Raw genomic sequence first — 13,266 nt, forward strand, 5'->3', positions numbered from 1 at the left:
TTCATTTTGGCTCTCACACCTAAACTAAACGTTGTAGACTCAAATTTTTTGCTGTATTTAGTGTATTCTAGCATCCTGAAGATGATTCCAGCATTAATTTCATTGTGCTTATGCTCATTTTGAAGATTTTGACATTTTCACCTTAAGTGTACAATCAGGGGCTGAAAACGCGTTTAAAGCAATAAAAAGTTCATTTTGGCTCTCACACCTAAACTAAACGTTGTAGACTCAAAATTTTTGCTGTATTTAGTGTATTCTAGCATCCTGAAGATGATTCCAGCATTAATTTAATTGTGCTTATGCTCATTTTTAAGATTTTGACATTTTCACCTAAAGTGCACAATCAGGCTGAAAACGCATTTAAAGCAATAAAAAGTTCATTTTGGCTCTCACACCTAAACTAAACGTTGTAGACTCAAAATTTTTGCTGTATTTAGTGTATTCTAGCATCCTGAAGATGATTCCAGCATTAATTTCATTGTGCTTATGCTCATTTTGAAGATTTGGACATTTTCACCTTAAGTGTACAATCAGGGGCTGAAAACGCGTTTAAAGCAATAAAAAGTTCATTTTGGCTCTCACACCTAAACTAAACGTTGTAGACTCAAAATTTTTGCTGTATTCAGTGTATTCTAGCATCCTGAAGATGATTCCAGCATTAATTTCATCGTGCTTATGCTCATTTTGAAGATTTTGACATTTTCACCTAAAGTGCACAATCAGGCTGAAAACGCATTTAAAGCAATAAAAAGTTCATTTTGGCTCACACACCTAAAATAAACGTTGTAGACTCAAAATTTTTGCTGTATTTAGTGTATTCTAGCATCCTGAAGATGATTCCAGCATTAATTTCATTGTGCTTATGCTCATTTTGAAGATTTTGACATTTTCACCTTAAGTGTACAATCAGGGGCTGAAAACGCGTTTAAAGCAATAAAAAGTTCATTTTGGCTCTCACACCTAAACTAAACGTTGTAGACTCAAAATTTTTGCTGTATTTAGTGTATTCTAGCATCCTGAAGATGATTCCAGCATTAATTTAATTGTGCTTATGCTCATTTTTAAGATTTTGACATTTTCACCTAAAGTGCACAATCAGGCTGAAAACGCATTTAAAGCAATAAAAAGTTCATTTTGGCTCTCACACCTAAACTAAACGTTGTAGACTCAAAATTTTTGCTGTATTTAGTGTATTCTAGCATCCTGAAGATGATTCCAGCATTAATTTCATTGTGCTTATGCTCATTTTGAAGATTTTGACATTTTCACCTTAAGTGTACAATCAGGGGCTGAAAACGCGTTTAAAGCAATAAAAAGTTCATTTTGGCTCTCACACCTAAACTAAACGTTGTAGACTCAAAATTTTTGCTGTATTTAGTGTATTCTAGCATCCTGAAGATGATTCCAGCATTAATTTCATTGTGCTTATGCTCATTTTGAAGATTTTGACATTTTCACCTTAAGTGTACAATCAGGGGCTGAAAACGCGTTTAAAGCAATAAAAAGTTCATTTTGGCTCTCACACCTAAACTAAACGTTGTAGACTCAAAATTTTTGCTGTATTTAGTGTATTCTAGCATCCTGAAGATGATTCCAGCATTAATTTCATTGTGCTTATGCTCATTTTTAAGATTTTGACATTTTCACCTAAAGTGCACAATCAGGCTGAAAACGCATTTAAAGCAATAAAAAGTTCATTTTGGCTCTCACACCTAAACTAAACGTTGTAAACTCAAAATTTTTGCTGTATTTAGTGTATTCTAGCATCCTGAAGATGATTCCAGCATTAATTTCATTGTGCTTATGCTCATTTTGAAGATTTTGACATTTTCACCTTAAGTGTACAATCAGGGGCTGAAAACGCGTTTAAAGCAATAAAAAGTTCATTTTGGCTCTCACACCTAAACTAAACGTTGTAGACTCAAAATTTTTGCTGTATTTAGTGTATTCTAGCATCCTGAAGATGACTCCAGCATTAATTTAATTGTGCTTATGCTCATTTTTAAGATTTTGACATTTTCACCTAAAGTGCACAATCAGGCTGAAAACGCATTTAAAGCAATAAAAAGTTCATTTTGGCTCTCACACCTAAACTAAACGTTGTAGACTCAAAATTTTTGCTGTATTTATTGTATTCTAGCATCCTGAAGATGATTCCAGCATTAATTTCATTGTGCTTATGCTCATTTTGAAGATTTTGACATTTTCACCTTAAGTGTACAATCAGGGGCTGAAAACGCGTTTAAAGCAATAAAAAGTTCATTTTGGCTCTCACACCTAAACTAAACGTTGTAGACTCAAAATTTTTGCTGTATTTAGTGTATTCTAGCATCCTGAAGATGATTCCAGCATTAATTTCATTGTGCTTATGCTCATTTTTAAGATTTTGACATTTTCATCTTAAGTGTACAATCAGGGGCTGAAAACGCGTTTAAAGCAATAAAAAGTTCATTTTGGCTCTCACACCTAAACTAAACGTTGTAGACTCAAAATTTTTGCTGTATTCAGTGTATTCTAGCATCCTGAAGATGATTCCAGCATTAATTTCATCGTGCTTATGCTCATTTTGAAGATTTTGACATTTTCACCTAAAGTGCACAATCAGGCTGAAAACGCATTTAAAGCAATAAAAAGTTCATTTTGGCTCTCACACCTATACTAAATGTTGTAGACTCAAAATTTTTGCTGTATTTAGTGTATTCTAGCATCCTGAGGATGATTCCAGCATTAATTTCATTGTGCTTATGCTCATTTTGAAGATTTTGACATTTTCACCTTAAGTGTACAATCAGGGGCTGAAAACGCGTTTAAAGCAATAAAAAGTTCATTTTGGCTCTCACACCTAAACTAAACGTTGTAGACTCAAAATTTTTGCTGTATTAGTGTATTCTAGCATCCTGAAGATGATTCCAGCATTAATTTCATTGTGCTTATGCTCATTTTTAAGATTTTGACATTTTCACCTAAAGTGCACAATCAGGCTGAAAACGCATTTAAAGCAATAAAAAGTTCATTTTGGCTCTCACACCTAAACTAAACGTTGTAGACTCAAAATTTTTGCTGTATTTAGTGTATTCTAGCATCCTGAAGATGATTCCAGCATTAATTTCATTGTGCTTATGCTCATTTTGAAGATTTTGACATTTTCACCTTAAGTGTACAATCAGGGTCTGAAAACGCGTTTAAAGCAATAAAAAGTTCATTTTGGCTCTCACACCTAAACTAAACGTTGTAGACTCAAATTTTTTGCTGTATTTAGTGTATTCTAGCATCCTGAAGATGATTCCAGCATTAATTTCATTGTGCTTATGCTCATTTTTAAGATTTTGACATTTTCACCTAAAGTGCACAATCAGGCTGAAAACGCATTTAAAGCAATAAAAAGTTCATTTTGGCTCTCACACCTAAACTAAACGTTGTAGACTCAAAATTTTTGCTGTATTTAGTGTATTCTAGCATCCTGAAGATGATTCCAGCATTAATTTCATTGTGCTTATGCTCATTTTGAAGATTTTGACATTTTCACCTTAAGTGTACAATCAGGGGCTGAAAACGCGTTTAAAGCAATAAAAAGTTCATTTTGGCTCTCACACCTAAACTAAACGTTGTAGACTCAAAATTTTTGCTGTATTTAGTGTATTCTAGCATCCTGAAGATGATTCCAGCATTAATTTAATTGTGCTTATGCTCATTTTTAAGATTTTGACATTTTCACCTAAAGTGCACAATCAGGCTGAAAACGCATTTAAAGCAATAAAAAGTTCATTTTGGCTCACACACCTAAAATAAACGTTGTAGACTCAAAATTTTTGCTGTATTTAGTGTATTCTAGCATCCTGAAGATGATTCCAGCATTAATTTCATTGTGCTTATGCTCATTTTGAAGATTTTGACATTTTCACCTTAAGTGTACAATCAGGGGCTGAAAACGCGTTTAAAGCAATAAAAAGTTCATTTTGGCTCTCACACCTAAACTAAACGTTGTAGACTCAAAATTTTTGCTGTATTTAGTGTATTCTAGCATCCTGAAGATGATTCCAGCATTAATTTCATTGTGCTTATGCTCATTTTTAAGATTTTGACATTTTCACCTAAAGTGCACAATCAGGCTGAAAACGCATTTAAAGCAATAAAAAGTTCATTTTGGCTCTCACACCTAAACTAAACGTTGTAGACTCAAAATTTTTGCTGTATTTAGTGTATTCTAGCATCCTGAAGATGATTCCAGCATTAATTTCATTGTGCTTATGCTCATTTTGAAGATTTTGACATTTTCACCTTAAGTGTACAATCAGGGGCTGAAAACGCGTTTAAAGCAATAAAAAGTTCATTTTGGCTCTCACACCTAAATAAACGTTGTAGACTCAAAATTTTTGCTGTATTCAGTGTATTCTAGCATCCTGAAGATGATTCCAGCATTAATTTCATCGTGCTTATGCTCATTTATAAGATTTTGACATTTTCACCTAAAGTGCACAATCAGGCTGAAAACGCATTTAAAGCAATAAAAAGTTCATTTTGGCTCTCACACCTAAACTAAACGTTGTAGACTCAAAATTTTTGCTGTATTTAGTGTATTCTAGCATCCTGAAGATGATTCCAGCATTAATTTCATTGTGCTTATGCTCATTTTGAAGATTTTGACATTTTCACCTTAAGTGTACAATCAGGGTCTGAAAACGCGTTTAAAGCAATAAAAAGTTCATTTTGAATCTCACACCTAAACTAAACGTTGTAGACTCAAATTTTTTGCTGTATTTAGTGTATTCTAGCATCCTGAAGATGATTCCAGCATTAATTTCATTGTGCTTATGCTCATTTTTAAGATTTTGACATTTTCACCTAAAGTGCACAATCAGGCTGAAAACGCATTTAAAGCAATAAAAAGTTCATTTTGGCTCTCACACCTAAACTAAACGTTGTAGACTCAAAATTTTTGCTGTATTTAGTGTATTCTAGCATCCTGAAGATGATTCCAGCATTAATTTCATTGTGCTTATGCTCATTTTGAAGATTTTGACATTTTCACCTTAAGTGTACAATCAGGGGCTGAAAACGCGTTTAAAGCAATAAAAAGTTCATTTTGGCTCTCACACCTAAACTAAACGTTGTAGACTCAAAATTTTTGCTGTATTTAGTGTATTCTAGCATCCTGAAGATGATTCCAGCATTAATTTAATTGTGCTTATGCTCATTTTTAAGATTTTGACATTTTCACCTAAAGTGCACAATCAGGCTGAAAACGCATTTAAAGCAATAAAAAGTTCATTTTGGCTCTCACACCTAAACTAAACGTTGTAGACTCAAAATTTTTGCTGTATTTAGTGTATTCTAGCATCCTGAAGATGATTCCAGCATTAATTTCATTGTGCTTATGCTCATTTTGAAGATTTGGACATTTTCACCTTAAGTGTACAATCAGGGGCTGAAAACGCGTTTAAAGCAATAAAAAGTTCATTTTGGCTCTCACACCTAAACTTAACGTTGTAGACTCAAAATTTTTGCTGTATTCAGTGTATTCTAGCATCCTGAAGATGATTCCAGCATTAATTTCATCGTGCTTATGCTCATTTTGAAGATTTTGACATTTTCACCTAAAGTGCACAATCAGGCTGAAAACGCATTTAAAGCAATAAAAAGTTCATTTTGGCTCACACACCTAAAATAAACGTTGTAGACTCAAAATTTTTGCTGTATTTAGTGTATTCTAGCATCCTGAAGATGATTCCAGCATTAATTTCATTGTGCTTATGCTCATTTTGAAGATTTTGACATTTTCACCTTAAGTGTACAATCAGGGGCTGAAAACGCGTTTAAAGCAATAAAAAGTTCATTTTGGCTCTCACACCTAAACTAAACGTTGTAGACTCAAAATTTTTGCTGTATTTAGTGTATTCTAGCATCCTGAAAATGATTCCAGCATTAATTTAATTGTGCTTATGCTCATTTTTAAGATTTTGACATTTTCACCTAAAGTGCACAATCAGGCTGAAAACGCATTTAAAGCAATAAAAAGTTCATTTTGGCTCTCACACCTAAACTAAACGTTGTAGACTCAAAATTTTTGCTGTATTTAGTGTATTCTAGCATCCTGAAGATGATTCCAGCATTAATTTCATTGTGCTTATGCTCATTTTGAAGATTTTGACATTTTCACCTTAAGTGTACAATCAGGGGCTGAAAACGCGTTTAAAGCAATAAAAAGTTCATTTTGGCTCTCACACCTAAACTAAACGTTGTAGACTCCAAATTTTTGCTGTATTTAGTGTATTCTAGTATCCTGAAGATGATTCCAGCATTAATTTAATTGTGCTTATGCTCATTTTTAAGATTTTGACATTTTCACCTAAAGTGCACAATCAGGCTGAAAACGCATTTAAAGCAATAAAAAGTTCATTTTGGCTCTCACACCTAAACTAAACGTTGTAGACTCAAACTTTTTGCTGTATTTAGTGTATTCTAGCATCCTGAAGATGATTCCAGCATTAATTTCATTGTGCTTATGCTCATTTTTAAGATTTTGACATTTTCATCTTAAGTGTACAATCAGGGGCTGAAAACGCGTTTAAAGCAATAAAAAGTTCATTTTGGCTCTCACACCTAAACTAAACGTTGTAGACTCAAAATTTTTGCTGTATTCAGTGATTTCTAGCATCCTGAAGATGATTCCAGCATTAATTTCATCGTGCTTATGCTCATTTTGAAGATTTTGACATTTTCACCTTAAGTGTACAATCAGGGGCTGAAAACGCGTTTAAAGCAATAAAAAGTTCATTTTGGCTCTCACACCTAAACTAAACGTTGTAGACTCAAATTTTTTGCTGTATTTAGTGTATTCTAGCATCCTGAAGATGATTCCAGCATTAATTTCATTGTGCTTATGCTCATTTTGAAGATTTTGACATTTTCACCTTAAGTGTACAATCAGGGGCTGAAAACGCGTTTAAAGCAATAAAAAGTTCATTTTGGCTCTCACACCTAAACTAAACGTTGTAGACTCAAAATTTTTGCTGTATTTAGTGTATTCTAGCATCCTGAAGATGATTCCAGCATTAATTTCATTGTGCTTATACTCATTTTTAAGATTTTGACATTTTCACCTAAAGTGCACAATCAGGCTGAAAACGCATTTAAAGCAATAAAAAGTTCATTTTGGCTCTCACACCTAAACTAAACGTTGTAGACTCAAAATTTTTGCTGTATTTAGTGTATTTTAGCATCCTGAAGATGATTCCAGCATTAATTTCATTGTGCTTATGCTCATTTTTAAGATTTTGACATTTTCATCTTAAGTGTACAATCAGGGGCTGAAAACGCGTTTAAAGCAATAAAAAGTTCATTTTGGCTCTCACACCTAAACTAAACGTTGTAGACTCAAAATTTTTGCTGTATTCAGTGTATTCTAGCATCCTGAAGATGATTCCAGCATTAATTTCATCGTGCTTATGCTCATTTTGAAGATTTTGACATTTTCACCTAAAGTGCACAATCAGGCTGAAAACGCATTTAAAGCAATAAAAAGTTCATTTTGGCTCTCACACCTATACTAAATGTTGTAGACTCAAAATTTTTGCTGTATTTAGTGTATTCTAGCATCCTGAGGATGATTCCAGCATTAATTTCATCGTGCTTATGCTCATTTTGAAGATTTTGACATTTTCACCTTAAGTGTACAATCAGGGGCTGAAAACGCGTTTAAAGCAATAAAAAGTTCATTTTGGCTCTCACACCTAAACTAAACGTTGTAGACTCAAAATTTTTGCTGTATTTAGTGTATTATAGCATCCTGAAGATGATTCCAGCATTAATTTCATTGTACTTATGCTCATTTTGAAGATTTTGACATTTTCACCTTAAGTGTACAATCAGGGGCTGAAAACGCGTTTAAAGCAATAAAAAGTTCATTTTGGCTCTCACACCTAAACTAAACGTTGTAGACTCAAAATTTTTGCTGTATTTAGTGTATTCTAGCATCCTGAAGATGATTCCAGCATTAATTTCATTGTGCTTATGCTCATTTTTAAGATTTTGACATTTTCACCTAAAGTGCACAATCAGGCTGAAAACGCATTTAAAGCAATAAAAAGTTCATTTTGGCTCTCACACCTAAACTAAACGTTGTAGACTCAAACTTTTTGCTGTATTTAGTGTATTCTAGCATCCTGAAGATGATTCCAGCATTAATTTCATTGTGCTTATGCTCATTTTGAAGATTTTGACATTTTCACCTTAAGTGTACAATCAGGGGCTGAAAACGCGTTTAAAGCAATAAAAAGTTCATTTTGGCTCTCACACCTAAACTAAACGTTGTAGACTCAAAATTTTTGCTGTATTCAGTGTATTCTAGCATCCTGAAGATGATTCCAGCATTAATTTCATCGTGCTTATGCTCATTTTTAAGATTTTGACATTTTCACCTAAAGTGCACAATCAGGCTGAAAACGCATTTAAAGCAATAAAAAGTTCATTTTGGCTCTCACACCTAAACTAAACGTTGTAGACTCAAAATTTTTGCTGTATTTAGTGTATTCTAGCATCCTGAAGATGATTCCAGCATTAATTTCATTGTGCTTATGCTCATTTTGAAGATTTTGACATTTTCACCTTAAGTGTACAATCAGGGGCTGAAAACGCGTTTAAAGCAATAAAAAGTTCATTTTGGCTCTCACACCTAAACTAAACGTTGTAGACTCAAAATTTTTGCTGTATTTAGTGTATTCTAGCATCCTGAAGATGATTCCAGCATTAATTTCATTGTGCTTATGCTCATTTTGAAGATTTTGACATTTTCACCTAAAGTGCACAATCAGGCTGAAAACGCGTTTAAAGCAATAAAAAGTTCATTTTGGCTCTCACACCTAAACTAAACATTGTAGACTCAAAATTTTTGCTGTATTTAGTGTATTCTAGCATCCTGAAGATGATTCCAGCATTAATTTCATTGTGCTTATGCTCATTTTGAAGATTTTGACATTTTCACCTAAAGTGCACAATCAGGCTGAAAACGCATTTAAAGCAATAAAAAGTTCATTTTGGCTCTCACACCTAAACTAAACGTTGTAGACTCAAAATTTTTGCTGTATTTAGTGTATTCTAGCATCCTGAAGATGATTCCAGCATTAATTTCATTGTGCTTATGCTCATTTTGAAGATTTTGACATTTTCACCTTAAGTGTACAATCAGGGGCTGAAAACGCATTTAAAGCAATAAAAAGTTCATTTTGGCTCTCACACCTAAACTAAACGTTGTAGACTCAAAATTTTTGCTGTATTTAGTGTATTCTAGCATCCTGAAGATGATTCCAGCATTAATTTCATTGTGCTTATGCTCATTTTTAAGATTTTGACATTTTCACCTAAAGTGCACAATCAGGCTGAAAACGCATTTAAAGCAATAAAAAGTTCATTTTGGCTCTCACACCTAAACTAAACGTTGTAGACTCAAAATTTTTGCTGTATTTAGTGTATTCTAGCATCCTGAAGATGATTCCAGCATTAATTTCATTGTGCTTATGCTCATTTTGAAGATTTTGACATTTTCACCTTAAGTGTACAATCAGGGGCTGAAAACGCGTTTAAAGCAATAAAAAGTTCATTTTGGCTCTCACACCTAAACTAAACGTTGTAGACTCAAAATTTTTGCTGTATTTAGTGTATTCTAGCATCCTGAAGATGATTCCAGCATTAATTTCATTGTGCTTATGCTCATTTTTAAGATTTTGACATTTTCACCTAAAGTGCACAATCAGGCTGAAAACGCATTTAAAGCAATAAAAAGTTCATTTTGGCTCTCACACCTAAACTAAACGTTGTAGACTCAAAATTTTTGCTGTGTTTAGTGTATTCTAGCATCCTGAAGATGATTCCAGCATTAATTTCATTGTGCTTATGCTCATTTTGAAGATTTTGACATTTTCACCTTAAGTGTACAATCAGGGGCTGAAAACGCGTTTAAAGCAATAAAAAGTTCATTTTGGCTCTCACACCTAAACTAAACGTTGTAGACTCAAAATTTTTGCTGTATTCAGTGTATTCTAGCATCCTGAAGATGATTCCAGCATTAATTTCATCGTGCTTATGCTCATTTTTAAGATTTTGACATTTTCACCTAAAGTGCACAATCAGGCTGAAAACGCATTTAAAGCAATAAAAAGTTCATTTTGGCTCTCACACCTAAACTAAACGTTGTAGACTCAAAATTTTTGCTGTATTTAGTGTATTCTAGCATCCTGAAGATGATTCCAGCATTAATTTCATTGTGCTTATGCTCATTTTGAAGATTTTGACATTTTCACCTTAAGTGTACAATCAGGGTCTGAAAACGCGTTTAAAGCAATAAAAAGTTCATTTTGGCTCTCACACCTAAACTAAACGTTGTAGACTCAAATTTTTTGCTGTATTTAGTGTATTCTAGCATCCTGAAGATGATTCCAGCATTAATTTCATTGTGCTTATGCTCATTTTTAAGATTTTGACATTTTCACCTAAAGTGCACAATCAGGCTGAAAACGCATTTAAAGCAATAAAAAGTTCATTTTGGCTCTCACACCTAAACTAAACGTTGTAGACTCAAAATTTTTGCTGTATTTAGTGTATTCTAGCATCCTGAAGATGATTCCAGCATTAATTTCATTGTGCTTATGCTCATTTTGAAGATTTTGACATTTTCACCTTAAGTGTACAATCAGGGGCTGAAAACGCGTTTAAAGCAATAAAAAGTTCATTTTGGCTCTCACACCTAAACTAAACGTTGTAGACTCAAAATTTTTGCTGTATTTAGTGTATTCTAGCATCCTGAAGATGATTCCAGCATTAATTTAATTGTGCTTATGCTCATTTTTAAGATTTTGACATTTTCACCTAAAGTGCACAATCAGGCTGAAAACGCATTTAAAGCAATAAAAAGTTCATTTTGGCTCTCACACCTAAACTAAACGTTGTAGACTCAAAATTTTTGCTGTATTTAGTGTATTCTAGCATCCTGAAGATGATTCCAGCATTAATTTCATTGTGCTTATGCTCATTTTGAAGATTTGGACATTTTCACCTTAAGTGTACAATCAGGGGCTGAAAACGCGTTTAAAGCAATAAAAAGTTCATTTTGGCTCTCACACCTAAACTTAACGTTGTAGACTCAAAATTTTTGCTGTATTCAGTGTATTCTAGCATCCTGAAGATGATTCCAGCATTAATTTCATCGTGCTTATGCTCATTTTGAAGATTTTGACATTTTCACCTAAAGTATACAATCAGGCTGAAAACGCATTTAAAGCAATAAAAAGTTCATTTTGGCTCACACACCTAAAATAAACGTTGTAGACTCAAAATTTTTGCTGTATTTAGTGTATTCTAGCATCCTGAAGATGATTCCAGCATTAATTTCATTGTGCTTATGCTCATTTTGAAGATTTTGACATTTTCACCTTAAGTGTACAATCAGGGGCTGAAAACGCGTTTAAAGCAATAAAAAGTTCATTTTGGCTCTCACACCTAAACTAAACGTTGTAGACTCAAAATTTTTGCTGTATTTAGTGTATTCTAGCATCCTGAAAATGATTCCAGCATTAATTTAATTGTGCTTATGCTCATTTTTAAGATTTTGACATTTTCACCTAAAGTGCACAATCAGGCTGAAAACGCATTTAAAGCAATAAAAAGTTCATTTTGGCTCTCACACCTAAACTAAACGTTGTAGACTCAAAATTTTTGCTGTATTTAGTGTATTCTAGCATCCTGAAGATGATTCCAGCATTAATTTCATTGTGCTTATGCTCATTTTGAAGATTTTGACATTTTCACCTTAAGTGTACAATCAGGGGCTGAAAACGCGTTTAAAGCAATAAAAAGTTCATTTTGGCTCTCACACCTAAACTAAACGTTGTAGACTCAAAATTTTTGCTGTATTTAGTGTATTCTAGCATCCTAAAGATGATTCCAGCATTAATTTCATTGTGCTTATGCTCATTTTTAAGATTTTGACATTTTCACCTAAAGTGCACAATCAGGCTGAAAACGCATTTAAAGCAATAAAAAGTTCATTTTGGCTCTCACACCTAAACTAAACGTTGTAGACTCAAAATTTTTGCTGTATTTAGTGTATTCTAGCATCCTGAAGATGATTCCAGCATTAATTTCATTGTGCTTATGCTCATTTTGAAGATTTTGACATTTTCACCTTAAGTGTACAATCAGGGGCTGAAAACGCGTTTAAAGCAATAAAAAGTTCATTTTGGCTCTCACACCTAAACTAAACGTTGTAGACTCAAAATTTTTGCTGTATTTAGTGTATTCTAGCATCCTGAAGATGATTCCAGCATTAATTTCATTGTGCTTATACTCATTTTTAAGATTTTGACATTTTCACCTAAAGTGCACAATCAGGCTGAAAACGCATTTAAAGCAATAAAAAGTTCATTTTGGCTCTCACACCTAAACTAAACGTTGTAGACTCAAAATTTTTGCTGTATTTAGTGTATTTTAGCATCCTGAAGATGATTCCAGCATTAATTTCATTGTGCTTATGCTCATTTTTAAGATTTTGACATTTTCATCTTAAGTGTACAATCAGGGGCTGAAAACGCGTTTAAAGCAATAAAAAGTTCATTTTGGCTCTCACACCTAAACTAAACGTTGTAGACTCAAAATTTTTGCTGTATTCAGTGTATTCTAGCATCCTGAAGATGATTCCAGCATTAATTTCATCGTGCTTATGCTCATTTTGAAGATTTTGACATTTTCACCTAAAGTGCACAATCAGGCTGAAAACGCATTTAAAGCAATAAAAAGTTCATTTTGGCTCTCACACCTATACTAAATGTTGTAGACTCAAAATTTTTGCTGTATTTAGTGTATTCTAGCATCCTGAGGATGATTCCAGCATTAATTTCATCGTGCTTATGCTCATTTTGAAGATTTTGACATTTTCACCTTAAGTGTACAATCAGGGGCTGAAAACGCGTTTAAAGCAATAAAAAGTTCATTTTGGCTCTCACACCTAAACTAAACGTTGTAGACTCAAAATTTTTGCTGTATTTAGTGTATTCTAGCATCCTGAAGATGATTCCAGCATTAATTTCATTGTACTTATGCTCATTTTGAAGATTTTGACATTTTCATCTTAAGTGTACAATCAGGGGCTGAAAACGCGTTTAAAGCAATAAAAAGTTCATTTTGGCTCTCACACCTAAACTAAACGTTGTAGACTCAAAATTTTTGCTGTATTTAGTGTATTCTAGCATCCTGAAGATGATTCCAGCATTAATTTCA

Source organism: Vanacampus margaritifer, chromosome 6 (assembly GCF_051991255.1).
Source record: "Vanacampus margaritifer isolate UIUO_Vmar chromosome 6, RoL_Vmar_1.0, whole genome shotgun sequence".
In the NCBI taxonomy this organism is placed as follows: Eukaryota; Metazoa; Chordata; class Actinopteri; order Syngnathiformes; family Syngnathidae; genus Vanacampus; species Vanacampus margaritifer.